This window comes from Panthera pardus, unplaced genomic scaffold (genome assembly GCF_024362965.1).
Source record: "Panthera pardus isolate Hobbes unplaced genomic scaffold, ASM2436296v1 HiC_scaffold_26, whole genome shotgun sequence".
In the NCBI taxonomy this organism is placed as follows: domain Eukaryota; kingdom Metazoa; phylum Chordata; class Mammalia; order Carnivora; family Felidae; genus Panthera; species Panthera pardus.
Window position 1 is genome coordinate 30,541,071 of NW_026526832.1, and position 16,984 is coordinate 30,558,054.

Consider the following 16,984-nt stretch of genomic DNA (forward strand, 5'->3'; position numbering starts at 1 on the left):
GTTGCTACAGTGGGAACAAGAGTACAAATACTTTTCAAGATCCAGATTTCATTTCCTTTGGATATATACCCAGAACTGGGCTTGCTGAATCCTAAAGTAGTTCTATATTTAATTTTTTGAGAAACCTCCATACTGTTTTCCATATTGGCTGTACAAATTTACATTCCTATCAACAGTGAACAAGGGTTCCCATTTCTCTACATCCTTCACATTTGTTATCTTTTGTCTTTTTGATAATAGCCATTCTAACTGGTGATACTTCATTGTTGTTCTGAATGTCAACTATACCTCAATTAAAAAGAAAGAAACTTAAACCAGGAATAAAAAGCTATAAAAAATTTTTAATTAATATGGAAAGACCCCAATAGAGCCAAAGCAATCTTGAACAAGAAAAAAGATGGAGACGTCACATTTCCTGGTTTCAAAAATATATCACAAAGCTGTAATTTAAATTAAAGCAGTCTTGGCATAAAGCAGTTCTGACAGAACAGAATAGAGGGTCCAGAAATAAGTGCACACATATATCATCAACTAATCTTCAAAAGGGTACCAAAAATATACAATGGAAAAGGGTAATCTCTTCATTAAATGCTGTTGGAAAAACTAGATATCCACATACAGAAGAATGAAATTAACGCTTATCTCATACCCACACCATATACAGAACTCAACTCAAAATGAATTAAAATGGGGGCGCCTGGATGGCTCATTCAGTTAGGTGGCCTTCTCTTGATTTCAGCTCAAGTCATGATCCCACAGTTTGTGAGTTAGAGCCCCACATGGGGCTCTGTGTTGACAGTGAGGATGATACTTGAGATTCTCTCTCCCTCCCTTTCTCTCTGCCTCTCTCCTCTCAAAATAAATAAATAAACTTAAAAAAAGAAAAAGAAATGACTTTGTTAAAAATTGGATTAATATAAACCCTAGAAGTGTAAAATTATTAGAAAAAAATATATAGAAGCAGCCTTTTAACATCCCTTTAGTCACTGATTTTTTTTTTCAATATGATCCCAGAAGCACAGACAACAAAAACAAATATAGGCAAGTGAGATTACATCTCAATTTTTATTGGAGAAAGTCTCTTTGTTTCAGAAAGTCTTTTGGATGAAAGATAATGTTGCTGGATGTAGGACTCTGTTGGCAGTTGTCCCCCCCCACCCCACCCTGCCCGCTTTGGGCACTTTGAATATGTTACTCCAGAACCTTCTAAAATGATGAGTCCATTTTTTCTTGCTTTCCAGATTTTCCCTTCTCTTTAGCATTTTTGCCATGACAGGTATCTTTGTGGATCCCATTGTGTTTTGCCTAATATAGTTTGTTGAGTGTCCTGGGTGTTTAAATTAATACATTTCCAATACATTCAGAAAGTTTTTAGTCATTAGTTCTTTAAATATTTTTCCCTTTCATCTTTTCCTGTCACTTTCATTATGCATGTGTTGGCACAGTAATGGTATCTGACATTTCTCTGAGGCTCTATTCATTTTTCTTCATTCTTTTTCCTCTCTACCTTTGGATTATATAATCTTTGTCAATCTATATTAAAGTTGTTAATTCTTCCTTTGTTGTTCAAATCTACTGTTGGGCCCCTGTAGTCAATTTTTGATTTCAGTTATGATATAGTTCAACTCCAGGATTTTCATTTATATCATTTTAATAATTTATTTTTATTTATATTTTTTATTTGATTCAACAGTATCATCACACTTTACTTCTTGAACCATGATTTTCTTTCATTCTTAATATATGTATAATGGCTATTTTGAAACCTTTGTCTATTACATTGAATGTCTGGTTGTTCTTATAGGGCATTTCTGTTGCCTGCTTGTGTGTGAGTGTGTGTGTGTGTGTGTGTGTGTGTCCGTGATGGATCATACTTTCTTGTTTTAAAGAAACAACTTTTTATTCTGTGTCACACAACACACTACTGAATAACTTAGGCTGCACATATGCACATAGAATAGTTTTTTTAGATATAGACAGTTTAAAAGCATTTTGTAAAACAATGTTTGCAGCCTAAGTTTGTAAGCACTGGACTAGATGAACTCTCAAGCCTTTTTGACCTTCAGAGTTACTATCCAATGACGCTTTGAATTAGAAGATAGGTATGGGCAGAGAAGGTCTCCAACTTTGGCTCTTCTGTCCTTCCTGGAATTTTTCTCAATTTGGACAATGTTTTACCTGATTTATTTCCAACTTCTTTTTACCTGACTCATTTCCCACATGTAGTTTTTTCAATGCTTTGTGCATTCTCTCAAGGTAGAGTCTCCCGGGAAGAATGGGCTCTTCTCTGAGGTGGATGTCTAGGGTATTGTTGTTGTAAAAAGACCTCATTCTGATCCCTTCATCGCAAAAGGAGATGAGATCTTAACCCAGCTTCACCTTTTCTAGCAAAAGGACACAAATGCCAGATGCAATGCACATTTATTCTGTCATTCTTCCCGTCGGTTCTTCCTAGGCTGACAGCTGTATAGCATGAAATAAGGGGTACTTTTGGCCAGCTAGAAATATAAAGGCCATAAAGAAACAGCACACACTGCACTCATTTCCCATAAAACAGGACCATTTTTATTACTTCTGATTTATAATAGAAATGACAATTGCATATATTTCTTCATGCGTGTACAGAATCAAACGCAGAACATAAAACTCCCTGAACAATACAGGACTCTACCAATTAGGTCTAAAATTGAATACTACTCCTTGGGTCCAAAAACTTGAAAAATATTCCTGATTGGTTTTTTTCTCTCCCTTTTCCTCTCTCTTGCTCTCCCAGAGACACACATACCCACAAACTTACAAAAAAAAAATACCAAATCAATAACCATAGTTTAGCCTCCATTGTCATTGTCTATTTAATATGAATTTTGCATCTAAAATTATTTCCCATGAAGGTAAATTAAAATATTTCAAGAGTTTTTCTGGCCCTTTAAAACATCTCAGAGTACTTCATCACATGCCTTGATTTTAATATAATGCTACAGGATAGTATTTCTTTTCTTTCTTTTTTCCTTTGTAATCTTATGAACATAAAGATTCTTTTGCTGGAAATGGTCCTTTTGATCAGATAAATGAAAACATACACATGCATGCATTTTTTACATACAGTTTCATGGTATAAACAAAGTATATCCAGGGATCTCAGATTAGAGTCCCTTTTTAAATTTTTTTTATTGTTTATTTATTTTTGAAATAGAGTGCAAGCGGGAGAGGGGCAGAGAGAAAAGGAGACGCCGAATCCAAAGCAGTCTCCAGGCTCTGAGCTGTCAGCACAGCGCCTGACTCAGACTCGAACCCATGGACCACGAGATCATGACCTGAGCCCAAGTTGGACGCTTAACCAACTGAGCCACCCAGGCACTCCCAGAGAGTCCCTTTTATAAGAAGATAGGAAAGGAATAAATGTGTATTTAGCACCACATTGATGCCATATGCCACTTCATATGTAACATCTCACAGAAATACCAATATATTTTAGAAATGAGAACTTTGGAGACTCAATGGGGCAATTAATCCAGTCACCTAGTGAGCACATATCCCAGATGGAACTCAGCTAATATCTTCTCCCTTCACATTTTTCCATTTCACCATCTTTAATATTAATCAAGAGATAATAAGAGATTAGTCCACAAATAGTGTTTCTTCTCCAGGAGTCAGTTAAATGTCATGAAGAAGCATCCTGCCCCACTCACTAGTAGTTGGCTGAAGTCGGTAGACTTAAGTTCTCTGTGCCTCATCATCCTCATCTGTGAAATGGGAATAAAGCCATTGTCTTTGAGTGATTTAATCTAGGGAAATAGAACATAAAATATTCATACGAACAACATAGAATGTTTCATGGTATGGAACATGAAAGTTTCCCAGTGTATCCTAATGATCATTATTATTCCTCTGATTCTGATACCTTGGTTGTTTACTTATGCTATAAATATGTGGCTGGTATTTTTCCCCCCAGAAATTACAATTACTTTCTTCCCTCCCCCCCCCTTCTTTCAGGTAACTTTGTTCTGGTATTACTATAAAAAGACAATGCAAATATGTTAGCAAATAAGGTTAAAACGAGCCAGGGGAAATTGAGTGTATTAGCCTATTTTCCTGTCACTGAAGTCTTAATTCTCCTGCTAGACAAAGCGTAGCAGATGTGGGGGCTCCTGGGGTATTGGTATGCAGACCTGGTGCATCCACAGTGAATTTGGTTAGTGTTTCCCGACCCATTTATGCAGAAGTTAACTCTCTCTTTTCCCGTGGCATTATTATAAAGCAAGATTTCAAAAACTGATTATCTTCAATCACTTCTGTTATATATTTATAGCCTATATTTATTGCCAGGATCTCACTCCTAAGTTACAGTCCTATGAATTCACGGGATACTTTGTGTCTACCTCTAATTTGTAATTCATGTGCCTCAGTTTCCCTATTTCTATTGTAATTTGTGTGCCTCAGTTTCCCTATTTCTAATTAGAAATGATAATGGCACGAAATAAAGATACTAGGGGTTGTTGGAAGGATTAAGGGAGGTGTGATGGCTACTTTTATGTGTCAACTTGGCTAAGCCATGGTGCCCCGCTGATTGGTCAAACACCAGTCTACATGTTGCTGTGAAGGCATGATTCAGGTATGAAAAACATTTATGTCAGTAGACTGAGTAAAACAGATCACCTTCCACGATGTGGGAAAAGCTCATTTGATCAGCTCAAGGTCTTAAGGGAAAAAACTGAGGTCCCCAAAGAGGAAGGAATTCTATCTTAAAGACTACTCCTCCTGGAATTACCAAACTTCCAGCCAACTCTGTAGATGTCAAATTTGCCAACCCCCATAATCATGTGAGTCAGTTCTTTAAAATAAGTCTATCTATCACCTATCTATCTATCTATCAATCATCTATCTACCTACCTACCTACCTACCTTCCTATCTACCTACACACACACACACACTATTGGGTTCTATTTCTGGTTCTCTGGGGAACCCTAATACAAGAGGTAGCATATTTTGTGCTTAAACTAGTGCCTGTCTATAGCAAGTACTTTAGTCACAGCATGTAGTTGAATATTACTTAAATAAACACTGATAAACACTCACTGTAAAAATTAAACCATGGCTGCCTTATCGTGGAATCAGAATTAAGAGCTGAGAAGATTTTTCTGCTTAGGTGGCTCCCCCATCTCTCTGTTGCTGTCCCATAAAGACCACTTTTAGGCATCTTGATAATCCTTGGAGCACATTCTCACATTCTCAAATCCAGTGGGCTCAACCTCTCTGGACTATATTTGAACTGTAAATATATTATTCATTTTTGAGACAGAGAGCAAACGGGCAGGGTCGGGGCAGAAAGAGAGGGGGACAGAAGGTCCAAAGTGAGGTCTTTGCTGGAAGCACAGAGCCTGATGCAAGGCTTGAACTCACTAATGGCGAGATCATAACCTGAGCTGAAGTCAGACACTTAACTAACTGAGCCACCCAGGCACCCCACCTCTGGACTATATTTGAAGTTTCATTTTCTGTCTACCTGGGACATAATAAAGTTCATCACTAAACAATGTGGGCGGTATCTTTATATAAGAAAGGCCCAAATATTTGTCTTCAGACTTAGGCTCAGTTTTGTGATGCCCTTACAACATGGTGACAAAATGATTGCTTTCATGACCACATAGTTTTTTCAAGACAGTACCTGCCAGGGTAAGATTTATAATGATTATGGTCAACTGAGAGCACATTAAAATCTAATTGAGAGTCAAAAGATGGGTGAGACCTGATTGACCCCCTAGATTTTATGGTAGTTTTCAATTGTTGATGAGCACATTAAATTACAAAAACAAACAAACAAACAAAAAAACAACAAAAACCTCTGGCCCTATCAAAGACCTATCTAGTCATAATCTAGTCATAATCTTTGGATGTTAGGTATTGTTGGGGGGATTGTAAAATAATTATTCCAGGTGATTCTAAAATATGCATCTGGTTAAAGATATTGGCCATCTTATTTCATGCAGCTTGTTTCTCTTCGCGACCACAGGAGAGAAATTAAAACAACTGTGATCCACTCACTTTCTTTAGGGGCTGTCCACCCACATAACAGGTAAAGAAAAAGAAGGCTGGTGACCTGCCTGGTCTAGTGTCCTCATCAATCAGACCCCCAGTTAAATAGACTAATGATATTTGCTTGGACGAAGAGGCTTTGTCTCATAAATGCTGTTAGCAGGATCTTCCCTGGTTAAAAGATTATTAATAGTGGATAAACTGAGAATTGATGAGGCGCAAATCTCTGGAGAAAGTCATGTAAGAGACTTTCTGGGGTAAAAAATGAAGAATGTTTCATAACTCAAATACTCTTCACTGTGTTAGGTAATAACCTTTAAGTCCTTGCTTGGAGATCCCATCTCTTCTGGAGTAGCATGTGCAGGTCTGATATGGGAAGAAAGAGCTGGAAAGCTACCTTGATAATTAAGACCTCTCTAGGCTTTGTCTGAGCCTAATTATTGCCTGTATCCTTGGGATTATGAGTAAAATCTGATGTTGGACAAGATCTCTGATGGGCTTGAGCCTGTCTTGACAATTCTACCATTTGTGTTACCTCAGATAGTAATTAGCACTGGGGCATTGTGGTTTACCAGCTTTTAAAGAGTCACACTGGAAATGGCAAAATGGGCAATGTTCAATTTTATCCTAATGGCCAGAGATCATAAACAACATTATCTAGAATGATTTAAAAAATGTCAAAGGAACAATTAGCCTGTGTATATTAGACCACATAATTCCCTGACTTCTTATATGTAGAATTAATTTTATATATAATTTTTAACATTTATTTATTTTTGAGAGACAGGGAGAGACAGAGCATGAGCAGGGGAGGGGCAGAGAGAGAAGGAGACACAGAATCTGAAACAGGCTCCAGGCTCTGAGATGTCAGCACAGAGCCCAACGTGGAGCTCAAACTCTCAAACTCACAAACCGTGAGATCATGACCTGAGCCGAAGTCAGACGCTTAAGTGACTGAGCCACCCAAGTGCCCCAACTTAATTTTATATATAAAAAGAGAATAACATTTGGTGTCACAAGGTGTTTATAACCCCTTTCTTATAAGATTCAAATTATAGACATCTGTTGTGATGATAGTTTTATTTTTTAAGTTTATTTATTTATTTCGGGGGGGTGGGTGCAGAGAGAGAGAGGAAGAGAGAATCCTAAGTAGGTTCCGTGCCCCACGCAGAGTCTGATGCAAGGCTTGACCCCATGACTGTGAGATCATGACTCAGCCAAAATTAAGAGTCAGACATTTAACCGACTGAGCCACCCAGGCTCCCCATGATAGTTTTATTTTTAAAAACATGCCTATCTTCAATGGAACTATGCCCTTAACTTTAGGTTCTCCATTCCTGGAACAGCTACTGTGGTAACCCTGAGGAGGAATATCACCTCAGGGATTCAAGGCAATGCTCCTGAGATTCACGTTAATCAATGTGTGTACCATAAACAATTTGGTGGCTGTTTCCAAATTAGCTAAATCACATCTGCTGATGTTCACTTCTATTTCATCATAGGACTACAGAGATGTCATGATTCAGTCTACCAGGAAGTCTTACAAGTCTTCTCTGAGTCCTAATGAGACTTCTGAACTTTCCACAGTTACAGATGGAAGCAGGAAAGTTCCTGCTCATGCATGGCCCATCTTCCTTCTTGGTAGTAAGGAGTACATTTCAAATATCATTTTTCATATTGTATTTGTTTTTTATTTTGGTAGGAACACTTAGTGTGAGGTCTACAAATTTTTTAAGTGTGCAATACAGTATTGTTAACGATAGGCACGATGTTGTACAGCAGATTTCTAGAGCTTATTCATCTCTTTAACTAAAACTTCATACTCCTTGATCAGCAACTGCCCATTTCACCTCCCCCAGCCCCATTCTATCCAATTTCTATATATTTGACTATTTTAGATACCTCATCTAATTGGAATCACTTGTCCTTCTGTGACTGACTTATTTCACTTAGCGTAATGTTCTTCACATTCATCCATGTTGTTAAAATGGCAGATTTCCTTCTTTTTTTTTTTTAAGGCCAAATGATGTCCCATGGTATGTATACTCCACATTTTTGTTATTCATTCCTCTGTTAATGGACATTTTGGTTGTTTCTGTATCTTGGCTATTGCGAATAATGCTAAAATGAGCATGGAATGCAGATATCTCTTTGACATTTGATTTCCATTCTTTTGGGTATATACCCATGAGTAGGATTGCCGGATCCCACGGTAGTTCTATTTTTAATATTTGAGGAACTTCCATATTGTTTGCCATAGCTGCTGTCCTGTGTTACATTCCTCCTACAGTAGGCAAGCGTTCCCATTTCTCCACACGCTTGCTAACACCTATAAGCTAACACCTATAACTTCTTCTTTTTGATAATAGCTATCCTACAGGTGTGAGGTAATAGCTCTTTGTTGTTTGTTTTTTTTTTTTTAATTTTTTTTTCAACGTTTTTTATTTATTTTTGGGACAGAGAGAGACAGAGCATGAACGGGGGAGGGGCAGAGAGAGAGGGAGACACAGAATCGGAAACAGGCTCCAGGCTCCGAGCCATCAGCCCAGAGCCTGACGCGGGGCTCGAACTCAACGGACCGGGAGATCGTGACCTGGCTGAAGTCGCACGCTTAACCGACTGCGCCACCCAGGCGCCCCAGTTGTGTTGTTTTTTTTTTTTTTAATGTTTATTGATTTATTTTGAGAGAGGGAGACAGCGAGAGCAAGTGGGGGAGGGGCAGAGAGAGAGGGAAAGAGAGAATCCCAAGCAGGTTCTGCACTGGCAGTGCAGACCCTGACAGGAGGCTCACTCTCACAAACCTTGAGATCATGACCTGAGCTGAAATCAAGGTTCAGACACTGAGCCACCCACACGCCCCATTGTTGTCTCATTTGCATTTCCCTGATAATTGATAATGTTGAGTATTTTTTCATATGCTTGTGCGTCCTTTGTATGTCTCCTTTGGAGAAATGTCTATTGAAGTCTTGTTTCCCCCTTTTTTGTTTGTTTGTTAACCAGCTTATTTCTTTTTTCACTTAATAATATTGTGGATGTCTCTCCATGTCACTGAAAATTCTTCTAAAACTTTTGAGATTTTTAATATTTGTATGGTATTCCATTTTCTGAACGTTCCATGGAAAAACTCCTCATATGTGATCTTTAGGTTTTTCACTTTCTTGCTAAGTGTTTATATGGTGCTTTCTTCCATACTGGCTTAAATCCTTTATATTTGTTAAACGTAGTCTCTACTAAAATGTTAATGACTCGGTACTGTTATGTACTCATGTTATAAATTGGGAAATTAAGCACAGGGAGAATAAATGACTTGAGGAGCCTGATTAACATCGAGGCAGACGGGGATCTCAAATCTCCAGGCCTAACTCTCCTACCGTACTGTCTCTCATCACTCAAAGATCAGAACTGAAGCTAAATGTATGCCTCCATTCTTAGTAGTTCCTTTGTCATATGTGCCTAGATGCGGAATAACAGAGTCAAAGGATATGCACGTTTTACAGTTTTCAATGCAAACTGTTCCAAACGGTGCTTCTGATTTTTTTTTCTTTTTCCGGTTTCTTAAATTGTGAAAGACACATAACATAAAATTTACTCTCGTAACCATTTTTAAGTGTGCAGCTGAGTGGTATTCAGTATGTTCATAATGTGTGACCGTCACAGCCATCCATCCCTAGAATGCTTTGCATCATTTTTTTTTTTTAAGAGAGAGAGAGAGAGCATGAGAGAGGGAGGGGCAGAGAGAGGAGGAGACACAGAATCCAAAGCAGGCTCCGGGCTCTGAGCTGTCAGCACAAAGCCCGAAGTGGGGCTCAAACTCACGAACCAGGAGATCATGACCTGAGCCGAAACTGGACGCTTAACCAACTGAGCCACCCAGGCGCCCCACTCTTCACATCTTGTAAAACGAAAACTCTGTACCCAATAGACAAAAACTCCCCATGCCACTCTCCCTCCAGCCCTTGGCCATCACTATTCTTTCTGTCTCTATGACTCTACTTTAAACACCTCCTATAAATGGAATCACGCGGTACTTGTCTGTTTGTGATTGGCTTATTTCACTTAGCATGATGTCTTCAAAGTACATCCGTGTTGTAGCAGATGTCAGAGTCGCCTTCCTTTTGAAGGGCTGAAGGAGGTACTTTTCCTTTGCTTGAAGGAAGTATTGACAAGAAGCTTAAACCTGAAGGTCAGTAGAGTGCTGGGGGTAATACAAAGAGTCCTGGCCCGAGAGCTTGGAGACCTGACCTCTCCACTGACTTTACATCTTGCTAGCAATTTAGACAAGAGGAGGTCAGTAACTTCTCAGTAATCTACTTCCAAACTGTAAGATCACGGACACGAACATGTAAATTTTGCTCTGGATCCATGTATTTTGACTTAATTAAACTCGAATTCTGATTTCTGGATATACTCACTGTTTTCTGTTGTGCAGAATCAGTAATAAAAATTCATAAATAAAAACATAATTCTCATTTCATTCAAATGTTCTCAAATATTTCAATCCAAATACCCAAATGATCAAAGGAGAATTGCCAGCGATCCAGGGTCTATGCAAAGGAAGCAACTGAGAACTTGCTTGGAAGTACTGATTTTATTTATTTTTATTTTTATTTATTTACTTAATTTTTGAGAGAGAGAGAGAGAGAGAGAGCAAGAGAGAGAATGAGCCGGGCAGGTGCAGAGGGAGAGAGAGAAGTAATATCCACCCTCAACATGGAGTCAAGAAGCAGACTCCACATTCAACACGGAGCCCTACGTGGGGCTGGATCCTACAACCCTGGGATCATGACCTTAGCCAAAATCAAGAGACTGAGCCACCCAGGCACCCCTGAAGTTCTGATTTTAAAGTGAAACATTGATTCAATGTGCTTCTTCTGTGTCATGATTTATCCAGTTGTTTTGTATACAATTATGTGCTAAAATTCTTTAAATAAAAATGTTTCTCAGACTGCACTGCTCATTAAAACATCCACTAGCCACAGGTGGCTATTAAAACTTCAGTTTGGGGCACGTAAGTGGCTCAGTTGGTCGAACATCTGACTTCAGCCCAGGTCATGATCTCACAGTTCATGAGTTCTACCCTTACATTGAGCTCACTGCTGTCAGTGCAGAGCCTGCTTTGGATCCTCTGTTTCCCTCTCTCTGCTTCTCCCCTGCTCATGCTCTCTCTCTCCAAAGTAAATTAACATTAAAAAAAAAATACCTCACTTTCTCAGGCAGGCTAGCCACATTGCAGGTGCTCAATAGCCATAATTGGCTTGTGTAAACTGTATTGGACAGTGAACATATAGAACATTTCTATTATCCCAGAAAGATCTTCCAGTAACCCGTTGGTGGAAAATGGTCTGGTGGTTTTTGATTGCTCAGGAATCCTTCTGAGTTGGTTCTGAAATATGGAAACCCAGTTTCAGAAATATAGCTTAATGAATGTTGAAGAACATCAGCTTCTGGTGTCGTCAAAGTAAAGCACAAACTGAGAATCAGATATTAGGATTCAGATCAAGTTCTGAAATTTAGGAGGTGAGATGTAGGACTTTTTGCAGTTCACTTGGATTACTAATGTATCTAGACACTGGTTGTTTTATGTGTATTATTTTAAAAATAAATGTACTTCCTACTTCATAGGGTCGTTCTAAGGATAAAATGAAATAAGTCACAAAGACAAGCATTGTGTCTCATTAATTTTCATATATTCTGAATCTAAGATGGTGTCAGGCATATCTAGGTTCTCAAAAAATACTTAATAACCTTAATAATGGATGGGATAATGGATACACATCCAGTTGAATATACCATCGGTGTGGGCAATTTGAAAATAAATTTGTTTATGAAATTCTATAAACACAGTTTTGTTTGTCAAGAAAAATAATTTTACTCTGTTAAAACATCCTTAGACACTATTCTAAATTTAGTATGTTGGAGGAAAAAGACTAACAGATCAGTACAAATTACTCTAGAAGTTGTGAAATCTTTTTATTTGTTTTAATATTTATTTCTGAGAAAGAGAGAGGGATTGGGCAGAGATGGAGGGTGCATAGAATCTGAAGTGGGCTCCGGGCTGACAGCAGAGAGCCTGACACAGGACTCGAACCCATGAACCGCGAAATAATGTCCTGGGCCAAAGCCAGAGGTTTAACTGACCGAGCCACCCAGGTGCCCTAGAAGTTGTGAAATCTTATATCAAATTTAGTTTTAAAGTTCTGGCCAATATGTGCATGTTTTCTAAGGTTAAAGAGATGACCACAGCTTTTCTCACAACTGAATTGTCTCCGGACATTATTTCTGATAGTTGTTTTTTAAGGTCAACGTATCTTTAGAGGCACTGTTCACTTCAAGGTTGCTTCTCTGGGTTCCCTTTACTATTGCAGAGGACGCCGCTGGACTAAGAGGTTGTGGAAGGATGTCTGGAAGAGAAAAAGAGGAGTCCCATTCACTCTCTATTTATAGAGAATTCTAAGTGTCAGTGATCTGGTTTTCATTTACAGCAGATTATATCTTGTAGATTTGACTATAGCTCACTAAAGCGGTTGTAGGGAAAACAGAAGTGATTTCTGGCAGCCTAATAGTGAGAGAAATAACAAAGCATCTTTGAGAAGAAGGACAAAGAAATAAATAGGGCATACAGAGGCCATTCCAGATGGGAACAAGTAGCTTTGAACTTTCTGGAGTCTCCAAAGGCATCTTTGTAAACCAGTCTAATGCTAGAAGGGAGGCATTGAATGAAATAAAAGCATACTTACAGAGTTTAAGGAACTGAATTCTATTCTGGATTTTGTTATTCAATGTTTGTGTGAACTTTGGCAAATACTTCCCTTGCACTTTTCATTTCCTTCTCTATAAAATGAAGGATTTAGGCGTGCCTGTGTGGCTCAGTTGGTTAAGTACCGACTCTTGATTTTGACTCGGGTCACGGTCTCACAGATCATGAGATGGAGCCCCGTGTTGGGCTCTGCACTGACAGCGTAGAGAGTCTGCTTAGGATTCTCTCTCTCCGCCCCTCCTCCACTCTCTCTCTCTCTCTCTCTTCCTCAAAATAAATTAATTAATTTAAAAAAATAAAATAAAGGATTTAGGCTATGTGATCTCTTGAGTTACTTTTGGTTCCAGAGTTTTATGGTTTAGTCTGTCACACTGTGTTCATAATGAAAGACTTCATTTTGTTTGTTTGTTTGTTTTAATTTTTATTTAATTTATTTTTTAATTTACATCCAAGTTCATTAGTATATAGTGCAACAATGATTTCAGGAGTAGATTCCTTAATGCCCCTTACCCATTTAGCCCAACCCCCCTCCCACAACCCCTCCAGTAACCCTCTGTTTGTTCTCCATATTTAAGAGTCTCTTATGTTTTTGTCCCCCTCCCTGTTTTCATTTTATTTTTGTTTCCCTTCCCTTATGTTCATCTGTTTTGTATCTTGAAGGCCTCACATGAGGTAAGTCATATATTTGTCTTTCTCTGACTGACAAATTTCACTTAGCATAATACCCTCTAGTTCCATCCACGTAGTTGCAAATGGCACAATTTCATTCTTTTTGACTGCTGAGTAATACTCCATTGTATACATATACCACACCTTCTGTATCCATTCATCCATCCATGGACATTTGGGCTCTTTCCATACTTTGACTATTGTTGATAGTGCTGCTATAAACATTGGGGTGCATGTGCCCCTTTGAAACAGCATACCTGTGTCCCTTGGATAAATACCTAGTAGTGCAATTGCTGGGTCGTAGGGTAATTCTATGTTTAGTTTTTTGAGGAACCTCCATACTGTTTTCCAGAGTGGCTGCACCAGCTTGCATTCCCACCAACATTGCAAAAGAGATCCTCTTTCTCCCCATCCTCGCCAACATCTGTTGTTGCCTGAGTTGTTCATGTTAGCCATTCTGACAGGTGTGAGGTGGTATCTCATTGTGGTTTTGATTTGTATTTCCCTGATGATGAATGATGCTGAGCATTTTTTCATGTGTCAGTTGGCCACCTGGATGTCTTCTTTGGAGAAGTGTCTATTCATGTCTTTTGCCCATTTCTTCACTGGGTTATTTGTTTTTTGCGTGTTGAGTTTGATAAGTTCTTTATAGACTTTGGATACTAACTCTTTATCTGATATGTCATTTGCAAATATCTTCTCCCATTCTGTCGGTTGCCTTTTAGTTTTGCGGATTGTTTCCTTCACTGTGCAGAAGCTTTTTGTTTTGATGAGGTCCCAATAGTTTATTTTTGCTTTTGTTTCCCTTGCCTCTGGAGATGTGTTGAGTAAGTTGCTGCAGCCAAGGTCAAAGAGGTTTTTGCCTGCTTTCTCCTCGAGGATTTGGAAGGCTTCCTGTCTTACATTTAGGTCTTTCATCCATTTTTAGTTTATTTTTGTGGATGGTGTAAGAAAGTGGTCCAGGTTCATTCTTCTGCATGTCGCTGTCCACTGCCACTGGATATTCTTTCCTGCTTCATTCTATTGGATATTCTTTCCTGATTTGTCAAAGATTAGTTGTCCATATGTTTGTGGGTCCATTTGTGGGTTCTCTATTCTGTTCCATTGATATGAGTGTCTATTCTTGTGCCAGTACCGTACTGTCTTGATGATTACAGCTTTGTAATACAGCTTGAGAAAGACTTCATTTTTTGAAGAACATGTTCATTCATCATCGGAGTGCAGGTGCTTCAGTGTGTGTATATCACTCAATTACTGTTATGATCACAAGCTCCGGACAGTAGTGAAAAGAACACATGACTTTGCAGCCATACATGTTTGGTTTCAGGTCAACTATTGCATGTGCTTTAGGGAATCATGGTTGCCTTTTCTGTTCAATGAGAGGTATTTTATACACATTTTGATAGTTTCTCATGTAGATACAAATCAAACATATAAATGATCTAGTGTGGTTTTTGCACTTAATATAGGAAATTAGATCTCAATAAAAAGGAATTATTACTGTTTGTGTCTGCTCTCTAAGATTTCCAGGCATGATGGTTGGATTGAAATCAATTAGGAGATATTTGTTATTTTTAATTCTAAAATGGTAAGTGATTTAGACTAAGCTGAGGAAATAGGTAAAGTATCACTTTAAAGTGAAGAGGAGCATACATTAATAAAACCAATTAAAGTTAAATAAAATGGTGCTTGTAATTCTAGAAATGTTTCATTTAAACTTCTTGCTTTCTGAAAATTCTCTTCTTGCTTTTATTAGTCACTAAGATGATCAGAAGATTTCTTCCCCTTTGTTTTGTTTTGTTTTTTTGTGATCTCATTGCTTTTGACTATGTATTTATCTTTCCAGGGATTTCTACTTGCCTAATTTTGCAAGGATCAAAAACCAACATTTCATAGCTGGTATAAACACATGGAAAATATCAGTCTCACAGAATGCACATTAAAAAACAATGTAAAAATGTACATTAAAGAAACAATGACGTATCACCTCTTCCCCTAAATGCATCATAAAGGAATCCATTTTGTTTTTATTTCTAATGTTAGTGGATTTGGTAAGTATCACATGATTTTGGCTTTTCATATTCAATTAATTTTATTTATTTATTTATTCATTTGTTTTTATTTATTTATTTTTTTGCACCTTGCTCTTATAATTTAATAAGCTATTTTGGAAATCCTTTCATATTAGTACATATATATCTAATTTTTAAAATAGTATCCATTTATGAAAAATCATAATTTATACAATCAGTTCTCTATTTACTCTTTTTTTTTTAATTTTATTTTTTATTTTTTAAAATTTACATCTAAATTACTTAGCATATAGTGAAGCAATGATTTCAGGAGTAGATTCCTTAATGCCCCTTACCCATTTAGCCCAACCCTCCTCCCACAACCCCTCCAGTAACACTCTGTTTGTTCTCCATATTTATGAGTCTCATGCTTTGTCCCCCTCCCTGTTTTTATATTATTTTTGTTTCCCTTCTCTTATGTTCCTCTGTTTTGTCTCTTAAAGTCCTCATAGGAGTGAAGTCATATGATTTTTGTCTTTCTCTGACTGACTAATTTCACTTTTCTTTTTGATTGCCAAGTAATACTCCTTTGTGTGTGTGTGTGTGTGTGTGTGTGTGTGTGTATACCACACCTTCTTTATCCTTTCATCCATTGATGGACATTTGGACTCTTTCCATACTGTGGCTATTGTCAATAGTGCTGCTATAAACATGGGGGTACATGTGTCCCTTTGAAACAGCACACCTGTATCCCTTGGATAAATGCCTAGTAGTGCAATTGCTGGGTTGTAGGGTAGTTCTATTTTTAGTTTTTTGAGGAATCTCCATACTGTTTTCCAGAGTGGCTGCACCAGCTTGCATTCCCAAAATTAATTTTATTTATTAAATTGTATTTTGGCAAAATACACCAAAAAACCAATTATATTTGGTATTTTTATTTATCATTAAATTAATAATTTCAACTGTAGACTCTGAGGAAATAACCGGAAGTATATCAAGTTTATGTACACAGACACAACAAACAAGCATTATTTCTGTTCACTTATTTAGATATATTTTGACTTTCGGGGCACCTGGGTGGCTCAGTTGGTTGAGCGTCTGACTTCAGCTCAGGTCATGATCTCGCGATCTTGTGAGTTCAAGTCCCTCATGGGTCTCTGTGCTGACACCTCAGAGCCTGAAGCCTGCTTCGGATTCTGTGTCTCCCTCTCTTTCTGCTTCTCCCTTGCTCATGCTCTGTCTTTCAAAATAATAAACATTTAATAAATAAATCACTATATTTTGACTTTTTATTGTTTTAAATTTTTTTAATGTTTAATTTTGAGAAAGAGAGAGACAGAGCACGAGGGGGGGAGGAAGAGAGAAAGAGGGGGAGACAGAGATTCCGAAATAGGCTCCAGGCTCTGAGCTGTCAGCACAGAGCCCCACATGGGGCTTGAATTCACAGACCGCGAGATCATGACCTGAGCAGAAATCGGATGCTTAACCAGCTGAGCCACCCAGGTGCCCCAA